Below are 17,470 nucleotides of genomic sequence, written 5' to 3'. Positions count from 1 at the left end.
TATTACAATTAAATAATAATAATAATAATAATAATAATAATAATAATAATAATAATAATAATAATAATAATAATAATGTTATGTTCAGTGTTTTTTCGCTAATCCACCTCTTATATATTTCAATCCTTATGTAATTTTGTCTGTGTTGTGTGCACCTGCCTGTTGCTTTAATCCTATAAATTTCCCCGTCGTGGGATAAAAAAAGGATTAGCTAATGTTATCTTATCTTAAATAACACTTTTTAATATATGTACTGGGTTCTTTCAAGGTCTTAATTACATGTTATGTGTGGGCTCCAGTAACATCCATCCATCCATCCATCCATCCATCCATCCATCCATCCATCCATCCACTGATCTACCTGGATGTTCCCTGGAGGACTGAAACGCCTCAGTCAGTGACGTCAGTCTGTGGGTCTGTCGGGGCAGTGAGAGAAGTTTCGTCTCCTCTCTCCGTTTCTGGGGCTCGACGTTTTCATGTTTTTTCACGTGCTTAGATAAATTTGCTGTGTTTCCACATAAATGAACCGGCTTTTTACAAAACATACAGCTTGATTTCATTTACGGTATTAAAATAAAGCCAAACTGTGCTACTTCCCCGCTCATGTTTTTTCGCTGCTGCGGTCTCTCTCAGCTGTTTGTTTGTCAAGTTTGTGTGAGAGCTGAGTGGGCGGGCCAGGCTGAGCCTGCGTGCTGATTGGCTGGCGCCGCTGAGCCATGTACGAGAGGGGAGGGGGAGCGGGAGAGTGCTGCCTGACTGACACTGACTAAAAGCATGTGAGCAACATGCGTTAATGCGCGATAAAATAAATATCGCCGTTAATAGTCTAATGAATTAACGCGGAATTAACGCGTTAACTTGCCCAGCCCTAATTTTATTATACTAAGCGTAGCACCCGGCGTCTTTACTTTAAGATACATATTCTATCAAGAATTGGTTTTCGGCCTTAGTTGAAAATCAACTTCATTCTGCCCCTGCTCCGTCTTAGCTGCAGTGCCAGAATTTTTCTAAAATAGGTTTCTTGGTGCATGTTTTGTTCCTTAGTGGCATATAATTGCATGATCTGTCTTATATTAAGCAATCCCATTAACCGAAACTCAAACATCATGCTTTATCATTAGGCCATTACAACTCAGATGTAATCTTGGCTTATGAATTAAATTACCTGTGTCCTACATGACATTAATAGAGTCTGAGCGAGGGTTTTATGTCTGCAATGGGGGCTAACGATGATAGGAAATGAGCATTTCCCTTGGGACTGCTAAGGAAACCATTTGGATGTTTGAAGTTTTTCAGCTGAGATTGTAGGACATTTTAATGAAGAGTTTTAGAGCATGGTATATACATTTTTATTTACAAGTTGCACTAACTATAATGCAAAAAAGTATTGGGTTTATTTTCTTTTAGTTTTTAGATCTAAAAAAATCTTTTTATAATGCTTTTTCTGTCTAAAGTAACTAAACTGATAGGTGTTTGTCTCCTACACAACTGGGGTTTGACTCTGTTGACACTTTGAAAAGAAACTACATCAAAAGATTTCCTCAGCTTCCTCATGTCAGCTGGAGTCTTCTCCAGCTGGCATAGAGTTCACGAAAAGGGCAAGCCAACATATCCAGACAACAACAACATATCAAACTATCAGAGAGCTGCAGCGACACAGAAGACATTTTGCTGCCAACCTTAGATGAGGTAAAAACAGCCCTCAGGCGTCAGTTGATGAGCCATTTTATCTGGGTTAAACAAGGCCTTTACACAACATTTGTTTTTCAGCTGCTTCTATGTTGGGGAACTCAAAGACATCTGTTTTGGCAAGGAGGTGGATATCGGTAGGGTTTGTAAGCTATAAATGTTGGCTTAAACTTCTGTTAAGAATTAACCACATCCAGTTGCTGTTCTCCCAGGTTCTTTAGCCTGAAAAAAGTAGTCTTCTCTATTGTAGACTTCTGCAGCAATAAAAATACTCTTGAAACAGAAGCTATACTTTAAAATATTTAATCTAACAAGGCAGAGGGACATTTACAGCTTCAGTACTGGACTCGCATACGTAACATAATGCAAGATGGGTAAAATCCGGACGCGAGAGTGCCAAACTCTCAGTTACGTCCTCTTATATAGATCAGCAAAGACCTGCTCCAAGATTTATAGAGTCTTCCCATGTGATCTTTGGGATATGTGTCACTGTTGGCCTGGCTCCAGGGATATCCACATGTCCATTCTGCCCCGAGATAACTGTCCATCTCTTTATGCATGCCACATCTGTGAAGTCCTTGGCATCCTGCTCTTTCCCTGTAAACTGCTTCCTGCAGCTTCAGCCTCTGTGATCGCATAATGCTTAACATTTCTGTTAGTTTAGAATAATTTTATCCTCTAACAAGAACATTTAAAAATGCTGCAAAATATCAAAGAAAGTCAAAACAAATAAAGATATATTTGACAGCCAATTTCCCTGGGATTATTTTAAAGCTTGTAAATTCCAATAGCAACAACAGCGACAGAAAAATGACTTTGTCGGCTGTATTGTGATGATTTCTGTTTTTTCAAGTAATCAAGTGAACTTCTTTGTCAGATTTTCTCAGGATAAGACAGCCTTGCTGAATGTTACATAGGGAAATGTGCTACCCTTTGATCATAAAAAGGCCACTAGAGAGAGCAAGACAACACCCTTCCTGACTGTCTTATTTAGTTTTTGAAGAAAAAAATAGTGAAGATGTCATCATGACAGTCTCACTTCTATGCCTGGATCGTCGCCGTTCTTATTCCTATTTAAATATTTTTTCCAGATATTTAATATCTACATCTTTATTGAATATTCAAGAGATATATCAAACAAAGCATCTATTGAGAAACATTATGTTGAAATAAAATCTTGGTTCACATTAAACTTATTAAAATTAAACTGATAAAATTGAGCTCCTTACATGAAGACAGTCAGTACTATCCAAAATAGACAGTTTTTCTCTTTCCATTGACAGCTCCGCAGTCTCCCCCTCACCACAGGTCAAGAGTCTGTGGGTCTTCCTTGATAACTCCTTATCTTTCACCTCTCATATTAATAACATCTCCCGATCTGTACGTTTTCATCAACCGAACTTTCATTAATCATCTCCCCGTCCCTCCATTTCCTCTCACTCCACCTCAATTCAGGTTCACAGCCTTGTCACCTCCTGTATTGATCATTGCAACTCCCGTCTTTCAGGTCTCCCTCCAAAATCACCCGGTGAGCTCCAGCTGGTCCAGCTGCTCTTATAATCTTTGGAACATGTTAATTTTACCACATCAGCCCAGTTCTACACAAGCTCTATTGGATTCCAGTCAAATTGACAACCAAATCCAAAATCTTTGATTTTGGGGCATATTGGTGGGGCTGGGGTACAGCATGCGATCCATTTTCTAAGTTCTCAGTCCTCAATGTGGCCATCCTGGGTGTGAGTCCTGGCTCGGCCCCTATTACCGCATGTCTTACACCTCTCTCTCAACCATGTTTCCTTTCAGCCTACTGTCAAATAAAGGTCACTAGTGTACCCTGATGTTCTACCCACAGTTTACTTTAAGAAAGTTTTGCCTGTCATAGTTTCTGATTTGACTCAGATAATAAACACCTCCCTTCTGTCAGGTGTTTTCCCCCAGTCCCTAAAAACAGCAAATATCAAACCACTGCTGAAAAAGAACAATTTAGACAAATTAATACTCTAGAACTATAGGCCTATCTCAAACCTCCCATTATCAATAAGATTATTGAAAAAGCTGTATTTCAACAATTAAACACCTTCTTAACAATGACCAGCGGCTTTGATGTTTTCCAGTCAGGTTTCCGTGCTCACCACAGCACGGAGACCGCCCTTATCAAGGTGTTTAATGACATCCATTTACCGTATTTTCCAGACTTTAAGTCGCCCCGGAGTACAAGTCGCAGCAGCCATTAAATGCATAATAAAGAAGGAAAAAACATATATAAGTCGCACTGGAGTATAAGTTGCATTTTTGGGGGAAATTTATTTGATAATATACAACATAAAGAACAGACATATCATCTTGAAAGGCAATTTTAAATAAAAACAGAACGGAGGCAACAACAGGCTGAATAATTGTACAAGTGTTTCCCGCAGCGCTATCTTGGCGAGGCGGCCGCTTTGCCAAACTCACGCTACCGCCTCGCCACCATTCCAAAAAAATGAATAAAATAAAACCCTTAGTCGATATGCTTGCATGTTTATTTGACGGTAACAAGCGGTTTTTTTTGTTGTTGCTTTCGTGCGTGCATATAGTGAAATAACACGGGCTCCGCTCCACTCGTAGTCCGCGCAAAGCTTGTCTTCTATCACCTGAAGAACATTTCCAGGCTTAAAGGACTGATGTCTCAGCAGGATCTGGAAAAACTAATCCATGTGTTTATCTTTAGTAGAATTGATTACTGCAACAGTGTTTTCACATGTCTGCCTAAAAAGTGGATCAGACAGCTGCAGCTGATCCAGAACGCTGCTGCCCGCGTCCTCACTAAGACCAAGAAAGTAGAGCACATCACCCCAGTTCTAAAGTCCTTCCACTGGCTCCCTATATCTCAGAGAATAGACTTTAAAATACTTCTGTTAGTCTATAAATCCCTGAATGGCTTAGCACCTAAATACATCACAGACTTGTTATCAGTGCATCAACCCTCCAGACCACTCAGGTCTTTTGGCTCCAGCCTACTCTGCATACCTAAAACCAGAACCAAAAACAGAGAAGCAGCATTTAGTTCCTATGCTCCACTTCTCTTGAACAAACTTACAGAAAACTGTAAAGAAAGAGAGAGAGAGAGAGAGAGAGAGAGAGAGAGAGAGAGAGAGAGAGAGAGAGAGAGAGAGAGAGAGAGAGAGAGAGAGAGAGGAACCCGTATTGCTAGTAAGAGACAAATAGTTCAAAAAGGTTGGTCAATATTTCAGTTCAAGTTTGGAAATATGGAGTCTTGAATGAATTTATCCTATTCTTAATTAATGACTGAGAGAAAGGTAAGGAAATTAAAAATAGTAGTTGTGTTTTTGATTTTCTTGATTGGCTTTTATGTATAGTTACCCTCTCGGATATGCATAACATGTTCCACTTGGCTGTGAGGGTGCCAAATGAGCATTTTAAATATTGCAGACAACCATGTAAATACTGTAAACTATTGGTTAAATAAGCCTCTAATGCAAAATGTCATGGCAACACCAAGGTTTCATATGACCATATTTGGATAGACCTCATATAGTGACCTGTCAGAACTGCCTCTCCTCCTGCTTCTGCTCTCCACCCCTCCCTAATCTGATTCACTTGTGTGATTGTCCACTTGTGCTATTTGGAATAGCATCCTAATGTTAAACTACCAAATGATCTCTCAGGTATTACTTTACATACAGTGCTATATACAGTTCTTTGCCAAAGTATTCATAACCCTTGAACAACAAATAATGACACATTTTAATTTGGATTGTTTGTGTGACCCTCAGAAAGCATTGTATACTGGTGAGGGGGGAGTAAAATGTGATGAGTTTCAATTATTTGTATATAGCTGGGGGGATTTTGAAAGCAGTTATGTGCACCAGATATTATTTTGGTGTATCAGAGTAAAGAGGGTGCACGCAAATGCACACCTAATTCTTCCGATACTCATTTGCAAAATATGTTGAAAAATTATGTAGAACCATTTCCTTCCACTTTACATTTCTGCACTTACTGTTGGTCAACACTTAAAAGACCAACACTATGCATCAAAGTTTGCGTTTATTCTTTCTAACATGAAAAAAGGGCAAAGGTTCAGAGGGGTAAAGCTACTTTTTCAAAGCAGCGCACATTTTCATTCATTCAACCCAAGTAAGTATATTTTATGTCTGAAGAGTTTGCAGGAGGATCTCGATTTGATTCTTTCTTAAATAATTTAAATATGCTTGCATGATACAGTCATCAGTTTCCTCTGATTTCCACTTGCTCAGCATTTTTTTATGTTTTGGTAAAGTGATTCTTATCTATCCACCTTTCTAACCAGATGCCGTCTTATAGTAAATAGCAATGCTACAATGTGGCCTTGTGAAGGGATATGATGTATTCTGGGGCTGTGGGTTAGTGCTTGAATGATGCATGTGCATATTACAGGCAAGGATATACAGAGAAGGAGACAGATTTTTCCACATAAGTGCCTTCGGAGGTGCAAAAGGGGATGTGAAGGCCCTTGGCATTGGCTGGTGCATCTAACGGACTGGAAACAAGGCTTTATATTCAGCAATTTATGATCTCAATGAAGGTGAAGGAGGATAGAAGGGAGGACAGCAAGGGGAGTACAGATAGAGACCTTGAGAGGTAAAACAAAGGACATTGTCTAAGACAAACTCTCATCAACAGATGATGACGAGCGACGCCCAGCAAGCAAAATGAAATGAGATTGCTTCCTTCGGTATTTCCTTCTCTCTGTTTTGCCTTCAATGTTTTTCCGTCGGACTGTTGTAACAAAACAAATCATTCAAGCCAGCGACGTCTCAGAGACGTTAAAGCTGAAAATAGAATAAGTTAGAAATTGCTTATACTTTTTATAGTCTAAAAGGTAATATTGAAACATATGAAAAGTAAAACCTTATTCTCTACATCCAACTTCTGAGTTATTTTTGTTGCGAGATCCAGCATTGAGTTATAATTTTCTCACCGCCCCTCCTTACCCTCTCCAAGTTTTTCTGTTTCAGCTGCTGTCTTCCAAGTTTGCTGTTGGCAGATTCTCCCTATCTCTCCTGGATGATTATGTTGGCATTTGGCAGGTTGTTATGAAACCATGTGATTAATCCCCCGGGGAGGGGAAACAACATTAACCTGCCTCTCTGTATTTGCCACCACATCACCTTCGAGAAACACCCTGGTCCAACTGCCCGCAGTATGCTATAGCGTAAAAGTGGCACTATAAGTACATTCCCATTTTCAACAGTCCTTAGCTCTTAACTTTAAGTAGGTGTCCAGCAACTATGACAGCATCTCCCAAATCCCCACCAAAATATGTATTAATATGGTTTGATTTAATCCAATATAATTTGGTATTACTAACCAGCACTTCCGTCATTGTACGGCATCTTTTTCCTGTCACCCAGTGCATTACTTGGAAAAAAATATATATTTTTGTTCAGGGAAGTTGTGTCTGGATACTTTTTACCATGTGAATACTATACCTATATTTGAGCTAGAAAAACAGCACCGTAATGAGAATGGTAGATCCTATCGCCTTGTCAGTTGCTTAATCCTGGGTCAATACAGAAAATTATTCTTGAATAATTTCATTCAGATCTGCGGACAGTGACGTTAAAATTCTGCCAGGTACAGAAAATACTTCATGGGTCTAACAAGGTTTTTTTCTTAACTAATGTCCAACTGAAGACAAAGTTTCACTTTAAAAAAGTATGAAAAACTATAGATGGAAGCTTTATAGTGGCCTTGTTTATCTTATTAATAATAGTAATATTAAATGACTAAGGTTAATTAATTAATTAAAATTGCCTCGCTAATCGTCTATGCAGATTATGTATTCACTGATTCACTTTCCAAAAATATACCACTCTGCTTACAACATTTAAGAAAGAAGAACAGTCATTGAACAATAGTCAGGGTTAAGAGGGATGCATTTTTGGCTAATATTTAACACAGAAACACAGAAACCTTTCCCCTCTAATTCAGCTGGATAGTTCTTCAGTGTGTATGTTGACAGAAAGATAAGGTGATGATTTGTTGTTGTACTCGCTGTTGGGGTAGGGATTTGTTTTGGGTGGTAAGATAAAGGAGATGAGGGTAATTATTTGTTATTGTTCTAACTGATCAACCTATTTAAATTTGACAGAAGCTACCTACTATTACATTTTTCTTGAATGCTTTTTGCAGGACAGGTCACAAGTCCATCACTTGCTTAAAGTTGGAGCCAAACCTCGCAGTTATTTTGCCTCTCAGGAGAAGAGAAATGTGCAGATCCTTATCCATCCATCAATCCGACCAGCCATGATTAATTGTCTTCCATTTTTTCAACATTGGGTCTCCCCAGTCAGAATAAAGCTTATTTTCCCAAATCAGAAGGAATGTAAATAGTTCTGCCAGTGTGTTCTTCAATCGAGCATGCCCACATTCAGGTGGCATCCTGTTTAGATGCTCAATCCAACTCAACTTTGTTTAGATGAAAGAGGTGATTATCTTATAATAATAAGCCATGATCTATGATTCAAAACTTTTGGTGTCGTCTTTGTTTTTAAGGACGCTAAAGTACTGTAGTGCTATTTCCAAACATGACAGACCAGTCAGTATTGTCAAATGGAAAAGACTAAATTGTCTAGAGGACCTCAAAAAGCAGTAAATATACTGCCATCAAGAAGTGGAACTTGTGAATGATAAAATACACATTCTGACAGATTTTGTTTCCTTTGATATATTTGCACCCCATAGCTTTGTGTTCTCTCCTAAACATTTGTCTGTACCACCCAGCCTTCTGCCATTGTTGGAATCCATCTATCTTACTCTCTGTTTGATGCAGATGGAGCAACATGACAAGGGCACGGGAGCCAATCCATTCCAACCTTGTCATTTGCAGGCATTTCGATCTGCCACAGCACTCTTCCATCTCGATTAGGGGTGTCCTGCTGTGGAGAGACAAGCTTGTGAAAGTGTTTGTGGATATTTGTGTGTGTGTGTGGTAAAGAAGTGGGGACATGTGGTCCTTAGCTGAGACTGTACTGTGATATCCCCTTCTTACTCATCTCTCTAAACCTGTCAAAATCAGCACCATTGTCATGTTGTGATTTTGAGGAACACTGCCACTTTTTCACATTAGGGACAATTCCAGTTCAAAGTCATAGATTTAAAGACGCCCATGTGCAGATATGGTACACTTGAAAGGATGTGTTGCTGCTTGAATAACGATGTGTTTTATATTTAAAAGTTTTAAAAAAAACCTGAGATTCACCTGCTTGTTTGCTTAAAAAATATGTGTATATTGATTTGCCAAAAACAAGAAATTATTTTATTGAAGACTTTTGCCTCATTTTTAATTTCACAAAAACTTTGATATCTTTCTGCTTGCTTACCTGGCACACCAACAAATGACTGCAGAAGAAGAAGGGTTTTCCAATTATTACAACAGTGTTCACAGTGTGGGAGAGACTTTTTTTTTTTTGCTGCTGCAAATTGTCTGGGTTATTTGATCAACTCTGGACACTGTGCTCCCAAATCTTTCTTCCAGTTCAACCCAAACATATCTGGAAAATATTCCAATTTAATCCTACTTATGATATAATTAAGTTATTTTTTTATTATATTGGCAACTGGTAAAGAGCTTTCTGTCCAAGGAAGCTGCTAGGGATAGAGATGACAAAAGTGTAATGCAACAGAGGACTGGAAATTTCAGCTGAACAAAGTGCATTTTGAAATGTTTATTTCAATTATCTCTCTGGTGGAACACAGCAACCTGCCAGAGGCAAACTGAGGAACGACTGCAATGGAAAGAAACAGATTAGTGGCTGCTTAGGGTTCAATGACTGGTAGAAAATGCAGAGAGTAAGCCACTAACTTGTTCAGAATCCTGTCGGTGGCAATGGTTCTGATCAAATTCTCCAGTGAGTCCGAATAGATCTAGAACACAGCAGCCAGGAGAGTCATGACACCACAACAGGCTGACCTTTGACTGAGGCAGCCAGCTTTAATCTCAGCATCAGGCTGAATCACTGAGACTACATGGGGACCTGTTGAACAGGCAAGGGTCATACAGAAGAGGAAAGAGGCAGGCAGACAAATCTGTGGGCTAGGTAAGACCCTTAATTTGCGAAGAAGAAACTTGGTTGAGGTCCAGAAATCAGAAGCCAGTAAAGTGTCCAATGAGTTTAAGAAACAAGAACATGGTTGTGATCCAGCAATAAGGCAGGCCAGGAACATGGACATTTACTAACGCAAGACTTTTAATAATCTGACACGCTTTGTCTGCTGGAGTACGGAATATAAAGGTGGAGCAACAGGTGAAGGGAATGAGCTTATTAAGCAGCCAAGAGGTGTTTCACAGGTGCATCAGATGATCCTAATTAGTGCAAAACAGGAGGTGTGTGAAAGCACGCAGACAGACAGGTCCGAATTATAACAAAAAGAGAGTGATAAAAACTCAGAATACCAGAATGCACATTACTAATCGATTTTAGTGCACTGCTCACTGGAGGGAGGAGTCAAAGCTGGAATGATGTCAAAGAGCTCTAAAACTCTGTACAGCAGCATGATTTGGGCAGACAAGATTAGTACAGCATAAAACAATAAAAATATTGTTTGATTTTGATGCTGTGATTTAAAATTGTATCTCAATTGTGGACTTGAGCACTGATAGTACTATCAGCTCGTTCTGTTTTATCAGTGTCTTCCTTTCATCCCCTTTCACTAACCTGCATAAAAGATGTTCCTATAGTGCTTAGAAAATTTGTCTCAGTTATTCCAGATAATGCTATAGGTAAAAGTTCTGCTAATACTAACACAGTTTCCACCAATATATCTGTTGTGTTTACCACACAGCCTGTCCTGTTTGGTCGGTGGAAGCACGCACTGGCACATTAATATTTGTATTACACGCAGTACATGCAGGGCTAAGAGGGGCCAGCAGCAGCGACTATTTTCCTTATTGTCAGATAAACAGCCAATTCTGGATGTGACCTCATCACACCTCCTGCAGTCAGCCAAATTGTGAATCTATAACAGTTTAAATCAGCAGCCTCGAAGGTCTCTTCTTTCAATGAAGTTCCTGTGATGGCTAGTTAACACACCATTAGAAATCAATTGTCCAAAAGGTTATTTATTTCCTTTTAAGCAAATAGTTTTTAAAACATTTTTATTACAATATTTGATTATCGCTTCTGCATTGTATTTATAAGTGGCTGTTATTCTTAACTAGTTTTCAACCTAGTTTGACCTTAATCTCAACTCCTCAAAACAAACAATGATTCTCAGACACGCATTATTCTCACTGAACTGTGATATCAATGCATTCATTTATTGGCATTAACTTCAGTGTATTCAGTGCTGCTTTTGTTTTTAGTTAATTTTCCTTTTTCTATTATTTTTTACTAAGTAGTTTAGTTAATCGTTGCTAGCCTAGTTGAAGAGTATGACAGAAGCAATTTAATTTGAAGTTGAAATATTTATTTAAACTCTTGTATTTTGGAGAGAAGTTGTTTGCATTTATTCTGTATATATGTGCAGTGGTTGCTGTTTAAGTACACCAGTGAGTGCATTCACAATTCCAGGCAGGTGTTTATTAATCTATAATTGGCAGACGCTGAGAGTTATCTGGCTATTAATTCTTGATAATCAGGTGGCGTCCATCCATCCATCCATCCATCCATCCATCCATCTTATTCCGCTTATCCGGGAGTGGGTTGCGGGGTTAGCAGCTTCAGTAAGGAGGCCCATATGTCCCTCTCCCTAGCCACCTTGGGCCAGCTCCTCCGGGGGAATCCCAAAGTGTTCCCAGGCCAGCCGAGAAACGTTCCAGTGTGTCCTGGGTCTCCCTATGGGCTCCTCCCGGTGGGATGTGCCTGCAACACCTCAACAGGGAGACATCCGGAAGTCATCCTAACCAGATGCCCGAGCCACCTCACCTGGCTCCACTCGACGTGGAGGAGCAGTGACTCCACTCAGAGTCCCCTCCGTATGACCAAGCTTCTCACTCTATCTCTAAGGGAGATGCCAGACACCCTATGGAGAAAACCCATTTCGGACACTTTTATCCACAATCTCCTTCTTTCAATCACCACCCAAAGCTCGTGACCATAGATGAGGGCAGGAATGTAGACTGACTGTTAAATCGAGAGCTTCGCCTTTTGACTCAGCTCTCTCTTCATCACAACGGCCCGGTAGAGAGCCTGCTTCACTGTAGACGCAGCACCAATCCGCCTGTCAATCTCCCGTTCCATCTTTCTCTTATTCATGAACAAGACACCAAGATACTAAAACACCTCCACTTGGGGCAGGGTATCCTCCCCGACCTGGATAAGGCACTCTACCCTTTTCCAGTGGTGTCCTGACATGGTAAATTCTGATTAAATTTTGATTAAAATTGTTAATAATTGCCTTTATTAACCGCTATTTATAGAAAAAAACTAAACCTGTTGTTGCACAACAAAGCCCATCTCATTGCATCATGTCAATGTCTTTGGAACAATTCCTCCTTTTGAGCAAGCAAGTGGTAAATGGTAAATGCATTTAGCAAGTGGTGACAGAGAATGGTTAAGTTTACCAAATTTCACCTTTTTAAAAGGTAAATGCTAACTTTATGTAGCAAGAAAGGAACCGTTCTGTAGGATATGTCCACACACAATGGAAAAGCTTTGAAATTTCTTAATAGCTGAATGATAAGGGAGTCATTTTTCAAAAAAAGGGAGCAAACAAGCTCGTCTTGTGAAAGCACTTCATTAATCTGCTCCGCTTGAAAACATAATCAGCAGGAGAATGTGGGGAGGGGGTTGTAACTCTGTGTGTCAAGACAGCTGTTTCTTTAGAAATAGAAAAGTGACCTGCAGAATTTCCTGTGGGCATAAAGTATTTGTCGCAGTCTAGAAAAGCCTACCAAATATCAGGAATGAACGTGCCACTACCGCAATGCCAGTGCTAAACGACTGCAGTATGTTATTTTTAAGATTAGATTTTAAGAATATAAATCTTTTAAAATCCTGATCAAGGCATTCCTAACAGGTTGTGCATGTGAGTTTGAAATAGAAACATAGTTTAAGAACAAGAAAAAACTTGATCTAAATTTTCTGTGCCGAGTTGCTGATCTCCCAAAGCAATATGCACACCCAGTCACATTGTACACAAGTTATGATAATCAGAGGACATTACTCTGCACACCCCTTGATCTGTGTTTAATCAAGGCTTATTCCAGCCACAGCCTGGTGGATGAATATGTATTTACAGATGTGGCAGTTCCTGATGTTTGCTCTAGCCTTTCAGGACAGTCCCATTTTGTACAAACAAAGACACAGTATTGCAGAAGACACACACACACACACACACACACACACACACACACACACACACACACACACACACACACACACACACACACACACACACACACACACACACACAGCTCCAACTTTGTTCCATATGTTTTCCTAGACTAAATATGTTTACTGACCTCTAAAGTTGACCACACATTTCACCAGTCAGCTTTTAATATTTATCCATTTGTGCTTATGTATTGGTGTCCAAGAACAAATTACCTGGAATACAATAATAATTCTTGGATTCACTGGCCAAAGTAAATTTTTATATGATCATTTTATTCCTTTTTTAGATAAGTCATGGAGAATGAAAAAAAAAACACAAGTTTCTTTAACAATATCGAAAGTAATACTTATTTTTAGTGATGTTATAAGATGAGCCGAGGCTTCAAAGCGTGTTGAGTTTGACGGCCGAAGCCTCGCTACCCAGCCGTACCATGTGACTGTTTCGTGAAGTGGTTCAGATGGCTTGCAGGTTTTGACAGGCATTCAAGCTGCTCAGTATTCAGTCAAAATGTTTGTGTTTGTTGGTGAGTTGCCATCAGTTCGGGTTTTAGATGCAGTTTTGGTAGCTTGGATTGTAGTTTGGATAGAATGTTGATAGTCTGGAGACTTGAGGTGAGAAAAGGAAAGATAGGAGAGGATGGAGCCAGCTAGGAAGATAAGCATTTCACCTATGTGGAACATTTTGACTTGATTTCTCTTAATAAGGTAAGTCAAATCTAACATACTTGAGATTCATTAGATTTGCTTATCAAAAACTGTATTTTTCACTGTTTCTTAATTTATTTATAGGTTATGTACATCAGCTCAGAGGAAATCTCCCAGGCTTCCACCTCTCATGACATCACTGGATGTAATCTACTGTATTATTTCTCATTTGGAGAACATTTATTTCAATCAGTTGCTAACATGAGCTGCCTAAGAGAAAACTCTTTTGTAGCGAACTGTGGACATTGCACTCATGAGTGCAATGGGGGCAAGAAGAAGGAAAAATGTGAGTGCAGACATCATAGTCGGTGTCCAGTGCTACCTTTCAGAGTCCAGTGTTAGCAGAAAGGGAAATCCACTGGAGTATGGGGAGAGGCAAAAACTACTGTGCCCCAATTTACACAAACTTACACTTGCATTTTTGTGCATGCTAGCATCTTCAGTTCCCTATCGAACAGGTGTTTTCAAAGGCTGGAGAAGTAGTGTAAAAAAAAAAAGAAGGAACAATTAACACCAAAAAACTGTTGAAAAACTTTTATTTCTGAATAAAATCTACCATTTTGCACATCTTTCAAGTTGCAAAACCACATCTGGTGCCCTCCTCCTCTTCTACAAGCACTTTCACAATATGTCTGCTGAAGCCCATGCCATTTCATTAAACTGACAAAACTGACAAAACATTCACCGCCTACCATATAAAATTGGACTGTCCTTAGATTTACACACAGAAGATGTTGGAAAGCATTTTATCATACTCATGTGATAATCACAAGATAAAATAATGATTATTACTTATAAATGATAATTTCCAATAAATGAAAATGCAAGCAAGTGTCACATATTATATCACTGATTGTGATTATGCACTCGGCCAGTAGGTGGTTTCATGTGCAAATGAACATTCAAGAAATGAACCTTTTGCTCGAACAATTGGCTCAAGTGGTTTTATTCCTCGTAAAGCCTGATTACTACTAATTGTCAAGGTTTAGGTTGAACCGTAATTCAGACAAGACCTCAGTGGGTGCAGGATGAGAAGAAGAGTTATTAGCTGAATATGAACTTTTAAGTAAGGTAGACAAGGCATGCAGGTGAAAAGAGAAGCAGGGACCAGGAACTCAGCACAAATAAAGATGGAGGACTTAACAATTAATATGACAGAGTGAGCTGAGCTTAAAGGGGAAGTGATGGAAGGAAAAATAGGTGGTTAATGAGGCACAGGTGAACTGAGGAATGCAATCAAGCTGAAGGAAAGTGAGGGTAAAAAGCTGGCAGGTGCCGGGAATTAACAGAACCTAGCAGGGGATAATGGGCCAAGCATAGAAGAATAAGAAAACTAAGTGAGAACAGATATAACAAAACTACAAAAAAAAAAGGACCATAAGCAAACTAGTCTAACAATACACTAATAAAATGCAACTCAGGCAAATATAAGTAAGGATCCAAGATAATACTAAAATAATAAGAACATAAGATAACAAGGGACTAAACAGGTAACACGAATAAGGATCTCTAACTAAAGTAGTACTAAGAAAGGACAAATCTAGCCAAGACACAAATCACTAACAAATATGAATGTACAACACAAACAGATGATAACACGGAGGATCTAGGGGTTAACAATACAAAGACTAATGAAAACATAGCCTGCAGGATCCCCAGGGAGCTACCATAAGTTATCACACCCCTGTGGATCCTGACACTTATGGTAAATGTCATTTAGCATCCGTTTGGTCACCTTTTTTTTTTTTTTGCTTAGGGCATGGCTGTCATCTTCAAATGCAGGTGAATACCTGGATTGTATAATATAGAAGGATTATTACCTAGAAAAATAAAAAGTAGAAAAAAATATCTTCCACCTGCTCTCATTTTTATGCATATAGATATATTTTTATTATTATTATAGGAATAGTAATGATGAATGGTCTCTGGCCAGCATTTTCAAATATGAAATAAAATCCTTCATCTGAAATCTTTTGATTTTGTTAACTTAAAGCAAGGGTCTGCGATTTTTCCTGACGTTTCCCACATCTCTTTATAAAGAACTGCGCATGTGCAAGACCTTGCTCTCCTGGGGGATTACGAGAAAAAAAATCTCCCTAATCCACTCTGGTCTTATTTATTTCTACTGAGGCCTTATTCTTATTCTCATAAACATGAACAAGGCTTGCTTCCTGCGACTCTCAGCCATGACTCGCAGCAAAGCTACGATGAACGGCAAACACCGAAGCCAACCGCTAAGCTAACAGCAGCCAGCAAGCCCAATCTAACAAGGAATGTGCACGCACGCTGGCGTTACGTGGGCATGTCAGAATGATTGGCATGTGGTACAACCAATAGATGAGGTGATAACCCTGGAACTCGAGGGACAGAGGTGAGCGAGAGCAGGAAGAAAACTCTCACCAATCCCTGCTCTTCAGTGTGAAGAGCAGGAATTGGTGAGAGTTTTTACAGGCCTGCAGCTCCCACAGGGATTGATTTTTTACTCTCCTTTTTCTTAATACATAATGTATTGACTACTGTCAGAATGGAAGGACAATTTTACCCACTATAACAAACCGTGTTTCTGAACAGGATTGCCAACTTTAAAGAGGACACTTTTTCATCCCTTAAATACATTTTTCTGCATACATAGAGTCTCTAGGAGTGCAGAAAACAGTTGCTTTCCAGTTGCTGAAGAAATATCTTTATATTTTCTTTTTGGCTCATATTTTGGAAGCAGTTCCATTTTGTCTGTTCTCTTTCAAATTTTAATTTTTTTTGCTGCAATTTTGTAGTCCATCTTCAAGGATAAGTGGATAAGTGAAAATGTTCGGTTGTTGAGTGTATAGATTTTAAGCCCTCAGGATTTTAGTATAAATGCAAACCTTTATTACCTGTGTACCAGTAAGACATAAAATAATATTTTCCCTGTGAAAGCGTTATTGCAACTGTTGCTACGCCTGATATATTGATGATTGAACAAAGAAAAAAATGACCCTTGCCCACATTTTCCTCTAAATAAACATTACAAAAAACCTTGAACACTGTTTTGAAAACCGAAAAGCATCAGATTTTATAGATCCACATCTTGACTATAACTGCAACAAATTTGGAGTGAATCAGTTGAACAATATTTGTTATAAAAAAAGTTTTAGTAAGCACTGTGCCAGTTGGAGCTGTGATTTTTGTGCAGTTTAGCCAAAACTGTGTTTTTCACTTCATAAAGTAAAAGAGCCTTTTTGCCTTTGAAATAGTCTTTCATCAACACATTTTGTATCATCAAAATTTACAATTGTGCACAACGTTAGATCTGTAATGCACAAAGCAGTGCAGAAAAATAGATCATAAGCTTGAATGCATACAGAAATTATATCACCAGATACGGCGTTAAGAAGACGAGCTTCACAAAACTAGACTCTCTCTAGTTTCACTTGATTCCAGATATGGGCGGTTTGAGCAGTTAGATGTGTGTTTTGTTTAGTGCTTTTTTAAATGACTGCAATGTTTAGAGTATTTGAGCAATAATAAAATAAAAAATAAAACAAAAGATTGTTTTGGAGACATTTTAGCCTTTCGCCTGTGAGCCAATTAGAAAAGAAAAAAAGCCATTTTACATGTTGTTTAGAGGCGGAGATTAAACAAATTGACCCATCGGGCTTAACCCACATAATATAAAATAAACTGTCAAAATACTGGTTGAAACATACAAAAAGCTGGTCTGCAATTATTAGAAGGGTTTAACTGCTGTAATGCCAATATGGATTATTTTCATATGT

Source organism: Fundulus heteroclitus, unplaced genomic scaffold (assembly GCF_011125445.2).
Source record: "Fundulus heteroclitus isolate FHET01 unplaced genomic scaffold, MU-UCD_Fhet_4.1 scaffold_175, whole genome shotgun sequence".
Lineage (NCBI taxonomy): Eukaryota > Metazoa > Chordata > Actinopteri > Cyprinodontiformes > Fundulidae > Fundulus > Fundulus heteroclitus.
The sequence above is the reverse complement of the archived record's forward strand: the minus strand, read 5'-3'. Positions refer to the sequence as shown.